At 35.2% G+C, this 17901-nt stretch overlaps 1 long non-coding RNA gene across 1 annotated transcript in view; it reads left to right on the top strand.

Annotated features, from left to right (window-relative positions):
• LOC141570669 (uncharacterized) overlaps positions 1–12004 on the top strand; it is a 49865-nt gene extending 37861 nt beyond the window's left edge. Inside the window, exon 3 of the long non-coding RNA XR_012494964.2 lies at positions 11202–12004. This is a non-coding gene — a long non-coding RNA (uncharacterized LOC141570669). The remainder of the gene's footprint in view (positions 1–11201) is intronic.
• The last annotated feature ends 5897 nt before the right edge of the window (positions 12005–17901 follow it).

The raw sequence follows: 17901 nt of genomic DNA, 5'->3' as shown, positions 1-17901 counted from the left end.
TCTTGACCCAGTGCTGTTTCATTCACTTGTTAGCTTGCTGACGCTCATGATCAGATGTTTTCTATTTCTGGCAGAGTTGTAGTTGTCCTCAGTGAAAAGGCCCATTGAATGATCTGATCTGCCACTATTTGAATCAGATGACCTCACTCGGTTTCGTAAACAAAAATCATGTGCTTAATGCTACTTCTACTATAACCCTCTTATTTATCAAATATTGAGTTTTCCTATGTAGTCTCTTAAGTTTATTTTATAAAAAGAAAGAAAAACGTATTTTGTGGCAAATGTTATCCTGCTTTCTTGAACCAGTTAAGGGAAAAGTGACTGTTCAGGGAGCCTCCTTATTAAATAAAAATGCAAAACTATATCCAGTTTAGAGCAGAGAAGAGCTCTAAAAAGATATTGTCCAAAAAGGAAGAGAAAAACATTTTCCCTCTGAGTTTCCCCTTTGGGAAATTCTCACATTGCTTTGGGCCACTACTACCTATCTTAGTCCTCTCAGATATAGGTTCTTGCCTTTAAAATGTCCAGTCCACCCAAATGTACAAAATAAACCCTTCAATCTCCCACTGGATATGCTATCACTCTCTGTGTGTATGCATACATACACACATATGTACACACACACACACACACACACACGCATATGCTTTCTACAAATTAGAAGTTTGTACTAATACTGATAGTTCCAATCAAATGTCCCAGTATCTTTCTTTTTTTTAATTTTTATTATTTTTTTATTTTTTAAATTTATTGGGGTGACAATTGTTAGTAAAATTACATAGATTTCAGGTGGACAATTCTGTATTACATCATCTATAAATCCCATTGTGTGTTCACCACCCAGAGTCAGTTCTCCTTCCATCACCATATATTTGATCCCCCCAGTATCTTTTTTATCTGCCTAATTCCATGTTTATATATCCCTTCTCCCTCAGGGAGAGCCCTGGCTGTCAATGGGGTGACTCAAAAGCAAATTCTACCTATCTGCCCGAATTACACAGCTATAATCTGCTTAATGAAAGCTAACTTTCTTGCCTTTCTTATTTTCCCCCATCCCCATTCTGCTGCTACAGCTTCTGATATTCGCCTCCTAAGTCAACTCTCTGCACACAAATCCTTGTTTCAGGATATGCTTCTGGGGAAACCCAGTCTAAGACACAGCCACCCCACCTATACACTGATCCCAAGTACCAAGAAATGTCTTGCCAAAACTACCAACTTATACAGGTTCAAAGCACAGCATTATTAACAATATAGTAGACTGTATGTAGAAAGTAAACTATAGTACAAATTCAGTAAAAGTTGACTTTCTCATATTTGTATGTTAACATTCATCTCTCCCATTTTTATCATAAAATAGAACTTTATAATTAACATTAGGTTTATTTATGAGTTAAATTATAGGCTGTACAGCTAAAGAAAAGAAGGGGAAAAGGGAAGGAAAGCAAAGAAGGAAGAAGGAAGGAAATAAAGCATAGGAAAACAGAAAAAATAAACCCATCTACCGGGTAAATGTTCTATCTGTAAATAACCCTTGTGAATCATGTACTTTAGTGTCATTTGACCCACAGATCCAGGCCTCCAAGGATCAAATATAGGAATAAGTGAACACTGGGGCCCTGATTGTAGTCTCAGGCAAAAAGGAGGTAATATCACTTCATCACAAGAGTTATTTGTGGGGAAAAAAAAAAAAAAAAAAAGTTTGATTTAGGAAGAAAGTCTCTTATTGTTTGCCTGTCATCTCTGGTTCAGTTTTAGGATAGGAAGGAATAAAAACAGGAGCATTCTTAGGTCAGTACCTGTTTAATAATAATGGTTCTTTGCATGACATAACGAAGCATCTCTCAACCTTTTAGAGAATAAAGAAAAATACAAGTTTTTGCTCTAAATCTACTATAGAGATAAAACACAAACATAATAGAGAAAACTGTATTTAAAATTTAATTATAGTTTAAAAACTAGTTGGACAATTTTAAAAACCATGGGGTACTTATTCACAAAAGTACTCACAGTAGGACTCCTTACATATAGTCTACTTCATTTTAGAAACAAAAAGGACATTGTGTATTAGCGGGAAAGATCCAAGCCTCTTAAAGTTGAAATACTCTTTGATCTTCTGTATTTGTTTGTACAGAAAATTTCTCCATAAAGAGGCATTTTGGTGAAGAACAGAGAGTGCAGTTATTTATGAAGCTGTCTTTTAATGGAAAAGGCTTCCAATGACTCCCTTTCTTGCTTCTTAGGCCATTCTGACTTCTTCTTTGTTCCACCTATCCCGACTCTTTCCCCCACCAAATATTCCCCAAACTGATATGAAATGCTTTCCCAAACTGCACAAATTCCTAATATACTGCATGGAATGCAGGAATGAATCCGTAGCTGATGAGGCCATAGAGCTGGGTGCACTTTCTGGAGAGACCCTGGACCCTACTACACACGGAGCGGTTGGACAACGAACATCCACCTTTGTAATACTCCCTTTTAACTCATCGAAATGTGCCGTTAACTCTCACATCAATAGCCATCAGATTTTCATCTGCATGCATATCTGGGCTCTTCTTCAATTCCCTCTTCTGGTGTGTTTCTTTTTATATTTCTGCAGAGTGCAGCTGTAATTTGGAGGGATGTAGTAAATAAATCAGTAATTCTAGCATAGAATCCAAATATCACCCCTCCCCCTAAGGTTTCAGCATTTGAGACGGTGCTGTCATTTCACACAATGGGCTTGCTGACATCAGTGGAGACAGAAGGTCTAGGAGAAATTGAGACTTGGAATTAGACTTTCTGCTGAGGTACTAGGTAAGTAGAATCCAGTTGAGATGATGATAAGGGCTCTGTTAGGATAGAGAAGGGGCTCTCTCTCTAGGGGTCTAACTCAAATGGTTTCAAGCCCCAGGCAGATAAGCAAAGCAATAAAGGGGCAGGTATAATGAAACAGGCAGGGCTAGAGACTGTGGCAAACTGCAGAACATATTTTTGGCCCACAGATATTCATATTTTAAAATTTCAAATCTTGAGTATGCCAAGCCAACTATGTTAGTGGGCCAAATTTGCCCTATGGGCCATCAGTTTATAATCTCCCCAACATCTACAAACCTTGGGCTCTGGGGAATATAACAACAGAAATTAGTGGTGAGTCAGAAAAGGGACATGCAGTATGAGGGAAATAAGCCAACAGTTAACAGGATCCCAGTTCCAGGGATGAGCGTGGCAAGAAGCAGGCTTAGTGAAAGGCTTCGAGCCCTCTGTGACCACAGAGAGAATAAGCAGAGTTCCAAACCAGGAAGTCCTAAGGTCTGAGGGTGGTGATTTTGACTGGGACGCTCAGCTAGGATCCAACAAATGGCAAGACCAGGTATTACTTCTTCCTGAATCACTTGCAAGTGGAACTAATGATTCTTAAATCCCTTAACAATATTTGTATTGCTTCTTAAACACTGATTTTAACAATTGCTTATTGTAGAGAATTTGGAAAATTCAGAAAACCATAATAAAAAAATCTTCTGAACTGTCCTACTGAAGGGAAGGCAGCACTGTTTCCAAAGCTTGGAATCAGTCAGGGAATCAAGAGCTTCTGTCTTTGGAAAGAGGACTTGGGGGTCTGGGGGGCAGGAAACCAGGGTAAAAGCTGGAAATAGGCTGACCAGGCTTCATGAATTATCTAGAGCAGAACTGATCTCAGACGGTTTCAGATTATTTATAATGATTTTTGGTTTGAAAATATTGTAGTTAGGAACCAAAACATAAAACCCAGCTCTTGTCTAGTTAGAGCTTCAGTATTCACAGTATAACAATCTCTTTTAGAAACTGTGAACTCTCAAGTTGTTAAATATTCATATTTTACTAAAATGCATGTCCTAAATTCCTTTTTGCAGATTATGCACTATTTGGGATTATACATACCACTGGTCTTTCATACCATGGACTGTATTGAATAATTTGGCTAAATATATGTATAGGAGAGTATGAATCTTTTTGGTCTTTAACTACTGACCTGTTTTATACAACAGTTGTGGGCCACCGTACGTGTTTTTAGTTAGGAGAATTTCCAGGGCAAATAACAAGTCAATTGGGATTATAACTATATGCCTTGGGCCAAAATTAATTGTTGTCAGCTGATATGCTACCATATTGAATTCTAATTCTGGAGCTTGTATTCAAAAACTGTTTCTTGAATGCAAGAACAAGTGATTTTTTTACAAAAAAGAGACATTTTAGAAGAGAAACATGCCACTTAGTGGAGAAAATTTCAACTTGCATTTCTCTGGGCTAATCTTAAACTGCACTCACACCTCTTCTAAAATAAACAAAATTTATCACTCATCGTATACCCATATAATGACATTTTCGCTGAATAGAAGCTTTGTGTATAACATGTCTCCAAAATGTAAAATGTAAGATTTCCCATGTGTGACTCCACAATGTGTCCATTCAAGCATTCTAACATCTGATAATCTAACATTATTTGTATATTTAGTTTTTCTTTAAACTTCCTCTTTTTTATTTTTTGGCAGTAGCCACATCTGCTTCAGCAATTTTGTGATTTTTTAAACTTCCTTCTGCAAAAGGGGTTTAAAAACATGTATGTGGCTTACATAATATGACTATTATCTCTTTGGAAACTTGAAAAAAATGTTGTAAGAGATTGAATTCTAAGCATTCATAAGAGAATTGATGCCAGGCATATTGTGCTCACAGGTTTTAGCTCAAGATATTTATATAATAGAAACAATGATTTACAGTGGTAAACATCTCTAGCAAAATTATCAGTGGATGTTTAATGGATTAATTAAGAAACAGCACTCTGGAAATATAAATTCTAATCTTAGCTCCTTCAGATATACATAATTTCATGATGTCAAGGCATTCATTTCATTCTAAGTAATCTCAATTTTGTATATTACGAAATTGGGGAAACTATTAATAAATACCCACTTAACAGTGTGGAAAAAAATGGAAGAAGCTTTATGGTATCACAGAAAGAGCGGTAGCCCCCAGAGATAGAAGATCTAGCTTTTAAGCATAATCTTGTCTCTTAAAATAGTCATGTTGATTTAAACAAGCCACTTCTTTTCCGGTGGGTGTCATTTTTCCTTACCTATCAAATAGAGATAATAATATAGAGGATGTCAAAAAAATGTCTACACATTTTAAGAAGGGAAAAAAACTGTATTAAAATTGTAATACGCAATATATACCAATAACAAAAGATGAATACAAGTCACATGTATACAGTTTTTTGGCACCCCTGGTATATATCTTATTTACCTTGTGGCTGTAAGGAAGGACAAAATGAAATAATGTTGGTAAAAAGACTTCATAAATTGTAATGTGCTATATAAATGTAAGTTATAATTTCAGAAATAGCACCAGGGCTTTGCTACAGTTTCTTCTACTTCAGCATGGAATTCGGTAAAATGGTGCAAGTTTCAGACTATTCAAAGGGGTAGGTCAGTGGCAAGGCTACATCCTGTTCATCTTTGCAGGAATTTTGAGGTTAGTATTACAATGAAATTCAAAGGATATTTCTTTTAGAATTCTGTTTCTGTTAAATCATATATATACACATATGCCATTTCAATGATTTACATTTGTTTTGAGAAGTATCAGATTTCCCCTGTTCATATGTTCTCCATTCCTTTCACCACCAGTCCTATTCCCATGAACAATAAACTGAAAACAGATACAGAGGCACCAGTGGTCACCTTCATGTGCCAGACCTCTTGAAGTCTACAATATAATCAAACGGATTTGAAAAGATCTCATGAGCTGTCTGTAGTAAAAGCTACCCCTAGAACAGTGATGGTTCATTTTATTTGCTGCCACTTCTGAAATCAGGTAACCCCTAGATATTTCAAGGATATAGTCAAATCTCTGGTTGTTTTTTTTTTTAAATCAAAATCATATTTAATATCAGCATTAATTTCAAGTCTTTATTTCCATCCCTCTCCTCTCCTTAATAATCCAGATTCTTATATCCAACTGCATACTTAATATTTCTATGTAATTTCAACATTGGTACTAGAAGCACGGCACGGATAAAACAAAATTCTTGGCATGCTATTTTCGTACCCTTTTCCCCAAACACGTTCATCACCCCGGGCTTCTCTATGTCAATTGATGATATCATTATCACTCAGTTACTCCAACCAAAAATCTGTGAGTTTCCCATGATTCTTTTTTCCTTTAGTCTGTATATCTAAACTATCGCCCAGTCTTTTGACTTTATTTTTAAAACACATCCTTAATTTGATGCATATCTTTTTATCATTCTGTTCTCATTCTGGTCCGAGCTCTCTCTCTCTCTCTCTCCCTCTCCCTCTCCCTCCACAAACACACATACACACACATTTTTTTGAACCATCTAAAAGTAAGCTGCAGACATCATGCTACCTCATTACCCCTAAATACTTCAGGGTATTATTCCCCAACAGAAGGATATTTTATTATACAACCACATACAATTTTTAAAACAAGAAAATTAACATTGGTTTAACACTGTTATCTAATCAACAAACCTTATTTAAATCTGCCCAATTGTCTAAAGAAAAGATATACACTTTTAACTGCCTTAAGTCTATAGAAGAAGCATAAGTATTGCCTAGGATGGAATGATTGGTCCGTAAATGGCACTATTACAGCCTTACTTCTCCTAATTATTTATATGGTACCTTTAAGAAAATACGTGAAAGAAAATGGGGACTTGGTTCTATCTAGCACTGCCTTGCTGTCAGATCTTTCATTAGTAACTTAAAATATCTGGTCCTCAGTTTCCTTAGCTATGAAATGAATAGGTTATAGAAGATTATCTCTGAGGATCCCAGTTGTTCTAGAATTCCATAATTCATGACCATGGTTTCTGCTTCCATATTTTTGTATCAGGCTGAATTCTAGTGCCATTTTAAGGCTCCCGATTAATACCTGGGTTCATTGTGTCACAGAAAGGGAGATGAAAGGTATAGTTTTTGGGCTCAAGGTCCTTGCAGGTTACTATAGGAGCTCATGTGCAGGGTTGTTGCTTTGGGGGAAGCAGATGAACAAAACCTGTCCTCTCTCTCTGCTCAAGGATTTTGACACGATATACTGATTACGGAACTTCAACTTTAAAAACCGACAATTACTTAATATTTACATTTGCGACATTTTCACTCAGAAATATTTAAGTACGAAGAACAAAAGATAACTGCTACAATGCTTTTAAGTAAAGTTTGTATTTCCCTCTATATACTACTTAGATTCAAAACAGAACAATTTAAAAGGAGAGCTAGAACTTTCAGTTGTTAGCTCAAATGAGGAATTGCCAACAGATGACTTGTTAGACCAAGATGTTCTCTGGGGCTCAAAGCTGTCAGGAGGGAGGTGTTTGTTCCTCAAAAAATTTCAAGGTTGAGATTTTTATCTCCTTAGATAGACAGTTTAATGTATGGAATGGAATCCATAAGCCTAGACCATACGTATCAGCTTTGGAATCCGTGAATGGGGTATTGGGGTTCCCACAGAAAGATGGGAGTCTATCATCTCTTAGTAGGGTCTCCCCATCGATCTTTTTTGAACTTTGCTTTTCTCCCACTCTTTCTCCTTATCTCTCACCCCCATTTATAGGTGTTTTATTTAGCATTACAGATAATAATTTGCTTCGGTACCACCTCGATCTCCTTATGTTGAAAATTTCAGTTAATAATTTTCTCTGTCATTCTTCCAGGCAATTGTAGAAATAAACTTATGTAACATACTAGCTCTACAGCAGCAGAGGAAGGAGGAAAGAAGGGAAGGAAGGGAAGGAAGGATGAGATGGTTCTTCTTACTGATACTAAAAATGCTCTGGGATGATATCTATACAACCAAGGATGATACTCAAAAGTATTTAATAATGAGTACCACATAGGGCCCAATTGTCTGATCAGAATGGATGCAAATAACAGGGCTGGATCAGGGTCCTGGAGGCCTCCTGCTGTGCCAAGTGTACCTCTTTGTTTGCTGGATCAAGACTAGGAAAGATGCAGCTCCAGGAAGCAGATATTATAAACCAGCATTTTAATAATGGATTTGGCTGTATCGATGCACATTAGCTGATTATTAGGTCTGCACTCAATGGTTCCAGGATATAATCTGTCCAGATCTTTCCTTCCCCCATATCAATAATCACTTACAAGTCAAGGCCAATGACATGTCCTTATGGGTGAGAGGGGAGTGGTGGATTTTATTAGGTGTTTTAATATTTCAGTATGTTGCTTTTGACATGCAAATGTTTTATAGTGTTACTCATATGTAACCATATAAACAGTTTTCATTTATGCTTTTGTTGCCTTGTCCTTATGCTGTAAAGACATTCCTCATACAGATATCAGCTAAACATTAAACTGTATTTTCTCTGAGTTTATTAAAAATGATATCATTTCTAAATTCAACTCTTTATTTGCCAACTGTTTTAGTTTTTTATATCATATGCAGCTCTAATCTGCTTTTTATCCCAAGGTTCAGTCTTAACACCACACTTTGAAAAATGTGTGATTTTCCCATGGATTGATATTATATTATTTTTCATGTTTTAGGTTTTTTATGTGCTGTAAGAGTTATAAGAGTTCAAGAGTTACCTATTTTGTTCCATTAATTTCACTTAATTACTGTTGATTCATATGCATTCCTATTTAGGAGCAGAATAAAATGCACCCCTGGAATTGTACAATATGGCTGCCTTGTCTAGAAAAGATTGACAGTGTTGAATTTACCTGAGTCTGTGGTCCTGGAAAAGAGCAAAGGTTAATAAATTGTCTGCCCTTTGTGTTTCAGAAATGGCGTGCAGCAAAGAAGCACTTTTCCCCATACGAGTCATCATATAAGACTCTCTTACTTACCTATAACAAGGCCACAGGCAGATCCCCAAATACCCATTCATTAAATGCTTAACTGAACAATTTTGTCCTACTAATCAAGGGGAACAAATGCTTGTTAATCAACGTTTGGTTAAGATGCTTTCCTTTCTCCAGGCCCCTGAACCTTGACCCATCCTCAGCTGGAGCCAGCATACAACCCCTTCTTAACAGCCCCTCCAGAGAACAGGCCGGCCTCAGGGTACAAAAAAAATGCTCTAATCCCACTCTCTTTCTCCACTACTCCACACTGGGCTCTTACTAGACTGTTCATTCGTTCTATAAAGGAGAAGCTTGTAGATCGTATGGTAGGAGTTCTGCTATTTCAGTAAACCTTTTCCCTCCTTGCTATAACCCTTTCAATAAAATATCTCCTTACTAAATCTGGATTTGTTTTTTTTTGAAAGGACCCATTCATTGCCTTGTATTACCAATTTCTTCTTTCCTATTCTCATACACATATATTCATAAGAAAAATTATTTTGCTAAATCTGGCCCATGCTTGATTTAAATTTTTAAAAAACTTCATTAAGGCATAGTTTATATACAATTACTGCATCCATTTATTTAAAGGATACAGTTTGATGAGACTTGGCATTTGTATAACCCTATGAAACTTCCACTACAATCAATATATGGAACATTTCTATTGCCCCTAAAGTTTCCTCGAGCCAATTTGCATACAACCCTTTTTCTGCCCTTGGTCCCATGCAAACACTGATCAGTTTTCTGTCACTATAGATTGATTTGCATTTTCTAGAATTTTATTCATGTGGAATCATACACTGTATCTGGCACTGTAATCATACACTGTAATTTTATTCAAGTGGAATCATACACTGTATCACATTGAGTATGAGAGAGAAAGAGAGAGAGAGAGAGAGTTTTATTGCAGTGTATTGTTACAATTGTTCTATTTTATTATTAGTTATTGTTATTAGTCTCTTACTGTGCCTAATTTATAAATTAAACTTCTTTCACTCAGCATAATGACTTTTGGATTCAACCACCTTGTCACATGTATTAGTAGTTCATTACTCTTTTTCTGTTGTTGTTTTGTATTATTCCATTTGTATGGACATATGCCGCGTTTTGTTTATCCACTGGTTTATTGATGAACATTCATATTTTTTTCCCTCAGGTTTTGGTTATTACACAGAAAGCTTCTAGGAACATTCAAATACAAATATTTGTGTGAACATATGTTTTCATTTCTTTTGGGGAGGAGAAAAAGGGCTAGGTCCAAAGGTAGATATATATTTAACTTTTAAGAAACTGCCATAGTAATTCTACCATTTTACATTTTTATAAGCAGTGAATAAGTTCCATTTAGGTTTGCACTAACATTATATACTGTAGTAGTCTCACCCTTATCCGTGGTTTCGCTTTCTACAGCTTTAGTTACCTGGGGTCAACTGTTTGAAAACATTAAATAGAAAATTCCAGAAATAAACATTTTATAAGTTTTAAATTGTGCTCTGTTCTGAGTAGTGTGATGAAATCTCATGCTGTCCTGCTCCAACCCACCTGGGATGTCCCTGTGTCCAGCATAGCCACACTGTATATGCTACCTGTCCCTTAGTCACTTAGTAGCCATCTCTGTTATCACATTGACTATGAGAGAGAAAGAGAGAGAGAGAGAGAGAGAGAGAGAGAGAGAGAGAGAGATTTATTGCAGTATATTGTTATAATTGTTCTATTTTATTATTAGTTATTGTTATTAGTCTCTTACTGTGCCTAATTTATAAATTAAACTTTATCACAGGTATGTATGTATAGGCAGAAACATAGTATATATAGGGTTTGGTACTAGCCACGGTTTCAACCATCCACTGAGGATCTTGGAAACAGATAAGGAGGTCTACTGAAGTTTGGAAGGAAACAACATGTTTACCATTCTCAGTTTTTCTACAAATACAAATGCTATGCAGTTATCAAAATCTTTCATATCACCCAGTGAAGTTTTATTTCTTTTCTTCAAATAGGATTGCTCACTTCTGATTAGGGTTAATCCTAGGTATTTTATGTTTCTATTATGAAATGGAACTTTTTTTAGTTTTATATTTTCACTGACTGCAATTGTCTCTTTTAAAACAATAAACTTTATATTTCAAATGGTTTTTGATGTATAGAAAAATTGTGAAGATAGTAGAGAAAGTTTCTTTTATTAGAAACTGGCGTAGCACTCGTTTCCCTTGTTACTAACATCTTACATTATTATGATGTGTTTGTTACGATTAAGAAGCCAGTATTAATACATTATTGTTAACTAGGGTACATATTTTATTCATATTCCCCTTATTTTTACCTAATGTCCTTTTTCTGTTTCAGGATTCCATGCAGAGGACATCACATTACGTTTTGTAATCATCTGTCCTTTGGCTTCTCTTGGCTGTGAGAGTTTCTCAGACTTTTTATTTGTTTTTTTTTATGACCTTGAATGTTTTAAGAAATACTGGTCAAGTATTTTGTAGAATGTCCCTCAACTGGAATTGATTTGATATTTTCCTTGCGATTAGACTGGAATTATGGGTTTTTGGAAGGAAGAGTACAGAGATCAATTGCCATTTTGATGAGATCATCTCAAGCGTGCATACTATTAATACTAGCTGACAAAACAAGGAATACGTGTTATACTAATACACACACACACACACACACACACACATATATATATACATCTATATCCATATTAAGCTAAACATAAATTTATGTTCATGTCTTCAGTTCTGATCCATTACCACATGTACCATTCAAACCTCCACCCCTTGCTTATCTGTAAACTAACACCTCAACAGTGAGAAACTCCTGCTCCCACCATCTGTTATTCATGTACTTAACTGTCCAATTTCAGTATACATGCATGGGAGTACAAGAATTATAACAAATACAACTGCCATGTTAATAAAATGTTCTATTTGAACCACCCCCCGAAAAAAATTGTTAACCTGTACTCTCATAGGAAACAACTTTATCAGTGCTTATATACGGTTTATGTTGCCTTTAATGTCACAGACTGTACTCGTATCCTACAATTGTCTTTTGACATTAGGGAATCTTGATTTTTGCTTATCTATCTTATTTCTGGTCACTTTACTGAAACTTCATAGTATTTATTGCTATCGATCCTTGGAGTTTTCCTGTTGATTGTCTTGGGATATATATATATATATATATATATATATATATATATATATATATATATTTACATTAACATATATATATTTACATTAACAAATATATATATTTGTTGTATATTAGTTTAATATGATTTTAAATCCACTTATTTATCACTTGTGAAGTTATTTTAATCCACTTATTTATGACAAAGACAAAAAAGTTGTTTTAGAAGTAAAGTTGTTTTGATATAAAAATGAAGTAAGGTGTGTCAGATAATGCTGTTGTTGATGAGCACTCAGCACCTCAGCTGCTGAGGGGCTCCGCTGGGGGCTTAGCCATAAACATATGGAGAAGCAATTCTGGCAAGGGAACATTTAGACTGTAAATACTGCAAGTTTATGAGGACTATTTGACAGTTTCAGTCTGGGTAAGGCACACTTTGCTGACTCAGGCAGCTCTCTAAAGATCTTGAGACACTTGTTCCTGCTGTGGCCAAAGCGACTCTTTGGTCAGCAGTGGTATTGAACCATGCAACAGTCTCAGGAAGAGAAGGGATATCTATTCCTGCCTTGGTGAGTCAGTGGTGCAAGCTGAGCAATGGTTTCTGGAGTGAAAACCCTCAGAGCATCCTGGCATAACCACCCACACCAGCACCTTTGTCCCTTAGAAACGTGCTCTAGCGACGCAGGACTAGAGTTTTTGCAATGGCATCTGAAAGTCAGCTCCTGGTCAGTTAAGCTGACTCTCCCAAGAAACCAAGCTCATATAAAAGGTACCTTAAACCGAATTTGGACTTTATTTCTTTCATCTTCCCTAGCCTGGCACAACAGTGTGATTTATCTGTTATTTGTTCGGAGTATGTTATTTTTTTATTTGGCTTATTAAGAGAGATTATCCTGTATGCTATTGACTTGTGAAACTCCTGCTGGAGTGAGTCTTTGTTAAATAAATTTGCTGGCAAAGCCAAAATCAGTTTCTGAGCATCATTTTGATGCCCCAAACAAAACAAAACATAAATTTGTATATTATTTGAGGAAATAAAGTTTTCTCCTCTCCTTCTCAGTAGTGCAATCTCTTATTGTAGTGTGTGCCTTTAGGAATCAGGAAGGTAACGTCTGTTACTGACCCACGTTATAGAAATGCAACAATTACAGTTGTATTTGTGGCCAGTAAATAATTAGAGACTGTAAACATTCTTAAATTGTCTTAATATAAAGTAAAGAAGGGAGAATATTTACTTTCTACTTACCATGGAGGTACAAAGAAATTGTTTTGTTGGAGACTGTTAACCTAAAAGTAAAAGGCCTTTTTGAAAGTAAGAGGCAATAAGCATTTACTTGAGATGAAAAAGCATAGCTATGTGGGAAGCACTGATTCGGGCAGAAGCCCAGATAATGTTCTGATTAGGAGACAAAGGAAATACGTATTTATGAGAAAGGGAAGGGGGACAATTACATGGCTAGAGGAAGGCATTTCTATTGGTGCAGAAAAGCTTAACACAGTGATGCTAATTCTAAACAGTGTTTTAAATATTCTTTCTGGTAGTCATCTGTCTGGTAGCCATAATGTCTGCTGTCTTGTTATCTTTGCAAACAGTTCTTTGGGACACAATATTGTTTTAGGCACAGCTCAAACGTCGTTTCGTCCTGTTTTAACATTCCCAAGTGTTGAGGCATAAAACGTGCAGGGCAGTTCCTTTGGGATGGCAGCTGCAGCTCCATTTTAAGGTGACTCCATCTATTATTATTATTTTATTTATTTTTTTTTCACAAGACTATCTGGGAGATTTTCTCTTATTTACATTTACATATATGTTCTTTTACTTTTTATCATAATTATTTTGTCTCTGATGTTTACTTAAATTGAGAAAGAGGATCTCAGTGATAATCAATAGTTCAACTACAAAATCTTTAAATTAATCTCCCAGGAATGTAATATTTAGTTGGGAAGCTTGGATGATTTTAAAGAAAATTGTCTTTTTTTCACTTGTTGTAAATGTTTGTTAATAGAAATTGAGTATGCTCACCCAAACTGTCAGTTGACCAGTCACCTGTAAATTATTCCACAATCTAATACAAAGTGTAGAAATGCTAGGCTTGGTTTCTTTGACACTTAATTGCATTTGTTAGAAAAATGAGGGAATAGTGTTACATTATGGTGACAGTAATCTGGCTTTAGTTTTATGTAAATGGAGTATGTTATACTTTTAAGTTTGACATTATCTGTTGGTAATCTTCCTCCATCATCATTTAACTTAAAGATAGGTAGATACTAGTTGTATCCTTCTATCTCTAGTTCTCTACGTTTTTTTTTAAAGAGAACTGTTCCATTTAAAACAATAATGGCTAAAAAAATAAAAAATAAAAAAAATAAAACAATAATGGCTGTCTATTTAAGATTCTTTATCATAGGAATTTTCTAATTGGGCCTACCATACAATGAGTTTTATTTATAGACTTCCTACTATGAAATAATCTCCTATTTCCCTGATACACTCAGCTCATAGTTCACGATTCAATTAATCACTACTAAGATGGTTTACTAATATTTTACTGAAATTTTTGTTATATTTATAAATGTTAATGGTCTTTTCTTTTGTGTACTCTTTTTGTCAAGCTTGGGTATTGGGATTTTGCTAGCTTCATAAAATAAATTGAATAGCTTTCCATGTTTTTCTAAGTTTTAATCAGAAATAATCCATTCTTCGAGGTTTGAAGTTATGTAAGTAGACTCACTGGAGCCTAGAATATACTAGAGGTAATTTCTTGATAACTTTTTCATGATATTGGTCTATTCAGGTCATTTTTCTCTTATATCAAAATTTGAAATTAAAACATCCAGAAAAATCACCATGATAGCCAGCAATGTTGATAAATTGAATTAATATAAAATATAGGATTTCAAAGTAGCCCAGTACCTTCTCAGTTGGTCTTCTTTGTACCTAATATCATTGACTTCTAGAATTAGTTATGTATATTTAGTGCTTTGTATAATGAGACAGACAAACATCTTTGTTAATCATTCCAATTTATAAATGCTCAAATAATTACTATGTGACCTTGACTGACTTACTTAATCTCTCTATGCCTCAGTTTTTTGTGTAAAGTGGAGATAATCATAATGATTACCTCATAGGGTTATTGCTAAGGTTATATAAGATAGTGCATGTAAGTTGCTTATTAGTATAGTGCCTGATAAATTTAAGTTTGTCATAAGTGTCCTTTTTCCTAAAACTAATTAAACTATTAAGTTATATTTTTCTAGACTAACTGTTATGTCTGCCAAATTCTTGGTAGGTATCTAGACATTCTAGTTTTAATCATTCTGCATCACATTTTTCCTATTCAATTTTAATATTTACTCATTGCCTCATTGCAATAGCTTGTAGAATATAAGGTTAAAAAAAGAATAAAAACAAAGGAAAGGAGACTCATGGTAGTAATGAATTATTGCTGTGGTGAAAATGTCCCCCAAAATAGGATTGCAATACATTAAAAAAATAATAATCTCTACCCATTATGCTAACAAAAACAGAATAATCAAATTAAAAAGATGGAGGAGAGAAATATTGATTATATTCTTTTCTTATGATAAAAATCATTACTCGAGGTAAATTGCCATGGTTCTCAACTTTGGTGCTCATCTGGATTCTGCTTCATTAAGTTTTAAGTAGCATCTAGGGCTTCATCAAATCATAATGAATGCTCCAGCGAGGATTCTAATCACCCCAATGATTGAGAACAGCGCAGGTATGGAAAACTCACTAGGTTTAAAGTCAGGAGGCTTGAATTTTCTACCTGGCCATTTTTCTCTCTTTGGGCCTTAGCTTCCTCATCTCTAAAAAGCAGGACCTTAGAACAGATCAGTGGTTTTCAACTCAAGCTGCAAAATAGAATTACAATGATGTTTAACAAATAATGATGCCTGTAGGCCCTTCCCTCTGTCCAGATTCTGATGTAACTGGCTTACTGTGGGGCTCCTCAAATAATACCAGTGTAAACCAAGCTGGAGAAGTACTGCGTCTGGTGATCTGTAAGTTCCCTTCCCATCCTAAAATCAGTTGTTTCTAATAATAGAATTAATTTTGTTTCATTCAGATAGTTAAATTAAAAAAACTTGCCAGTCATCTGAATTGGACTTTAAAATTTTAATTATTTAATTCTCAATAGGGATATTTAATTCAAAATGTAAAAACGCAGTGTCTACTGTTATAACGCTGATTAGTAAAACAAACAAATCTAAGCAAACAAGATGCTTTAAAAATAATCTTGTGAGAAGAGGATCAAAATTATATGTGTAGATAGAGGATAATAGATTTCCAAGTTAGTTAAAACTAGAATTTTAAAATTATGAAACCAAAATTGCATAGCCAGGAAATACAAAAGTTAGAGTAGATCCCTGAGGAAACGCAGGCAGAAAAAAAATAAGGACATTGTTATATAAAATTGGTGTCAGGAAAGTTAAAGAAAGAAAGAAAAGCAAGCATATACCAATGCTAATAACTAATAACAATAACTAATGAAGAAATGATGCAGGTAACCTGGGAGACAAGCTGGGTGAAAGGCATGAAGCTGTGAAGAAAGCCCCTGCCCTGAGGAAAAAAATCTCACCCCTTTCACTGGAGTTAGAGGAAGCAGCAAAGGGTCCAGGGACTTAGGGTTTGAGGGAGAGGCAATCACCTCTTTATCAATGACTAGGTCGTTTAAGAACAATTTATGTCACAATAATCATTACAGATGTACTGAGGGAACATGCGATAAATATAAGGATCACTGAACTTACCACTAATTCACATATGAAAGATCAGAAATACATTCTTAAGGAAAGGTTGTCCAAGGAAATCAAGAAATGGAATTAATATAATAGAAACCATATTCCCCTTACATTATTTGATATCCTTCAGACCATTTTAGATTTCAATGTCTAGCTGTAAATGTTCCACATTTTTCTATCTAAAAAAATGTGGTTTACATGGCCATTGTGCTAAACATTTGTAAGGTACAAGAAAAACACACACAGAAACCTCTAATCCCAGCACCTTGATATAAATATCACTAATATTTTTGGCATATATATTTCCATTGTTTTCCTTCTGAAGTTTGTATGAATTTGCAACCTTACGTTTAGATGTACAAATGTGGAAGGCAAGATTTTGGCCCTCGAGATCTGCATGCCCTGGTGGTTTGCCTTTGATTGTTGATACTTAACACAGCAAAGAGGAATTAAGGTTGCAGATGGAATTAGGTGGCTAATCAGATAACTTTAAAACAGGGATTTTCATGGATTATCTTGATGGAAATGGAGGTGAAAAGGAAGTCAGAGAGATGTGTCTGTGGGGAAGAGGCAGGAGAGATTTGAATCATGAGAAGGACTCAACCTGTCATTACTGCCTTAGCAGATGCCAGAAGGGAGCTATGAGCTAGACGGAGTCCAGAACATGCCACCCCAAATATATCTGTTCTGGCATATTGACTATTTTGTGTTACAGGCACTTGAAAAACAGCAAATATTAGAAAAACACTCTGACCTTCCTTATTTTTCTTAAAAGCAGGAGATGAAATTCCTATATAGAAGATGTCCTTCCTATACCATAAGGAAAGTACATTCTAATTATCAAGGACAGGAAGTTGAGATCAAGAGAATTCTGTTCAAACAGACCTTGTTAAAATAAGTCCTATCTTCCTTTAGCCTGCCCACATATTGAGTCACTTTTCTGCAATTGCCTCTCTTTGTTCTACCTAATATAAAAGCAAATTAGTTTCATAATTTCTTTGGGTCTTCATGCCTTATGAAGACTCCCATGTCACAAAAAAACTTGTGTTAAATAAATTTGTATGTTTTTCTTCTGTTGGTTTGTCTTATGTCAGTTTAATTCTGAGGCTCAGACAAAAAGGACCCTAAGAGGTTTAGT

This window comes from Rhinolophus sinicus, chromosome 3 (assembly GCF_057876585.1).
Source record: "Rhinolophus sinicus isolate RSI-liver-muscle chromosome 3, RSI-T2T, whole genome shotgun sequence".
In the NCBI taxonomy this organism is placed as follows: Eukaryota; Metazoa; Chordata; class Mammalia; order Chiroptera; family Rhinolophidae; genus Rhinolophus; species Rhinolophus sinicus.
This window is presented reverse-complemented; position numbering and strand designations above follow the sequence as displayed.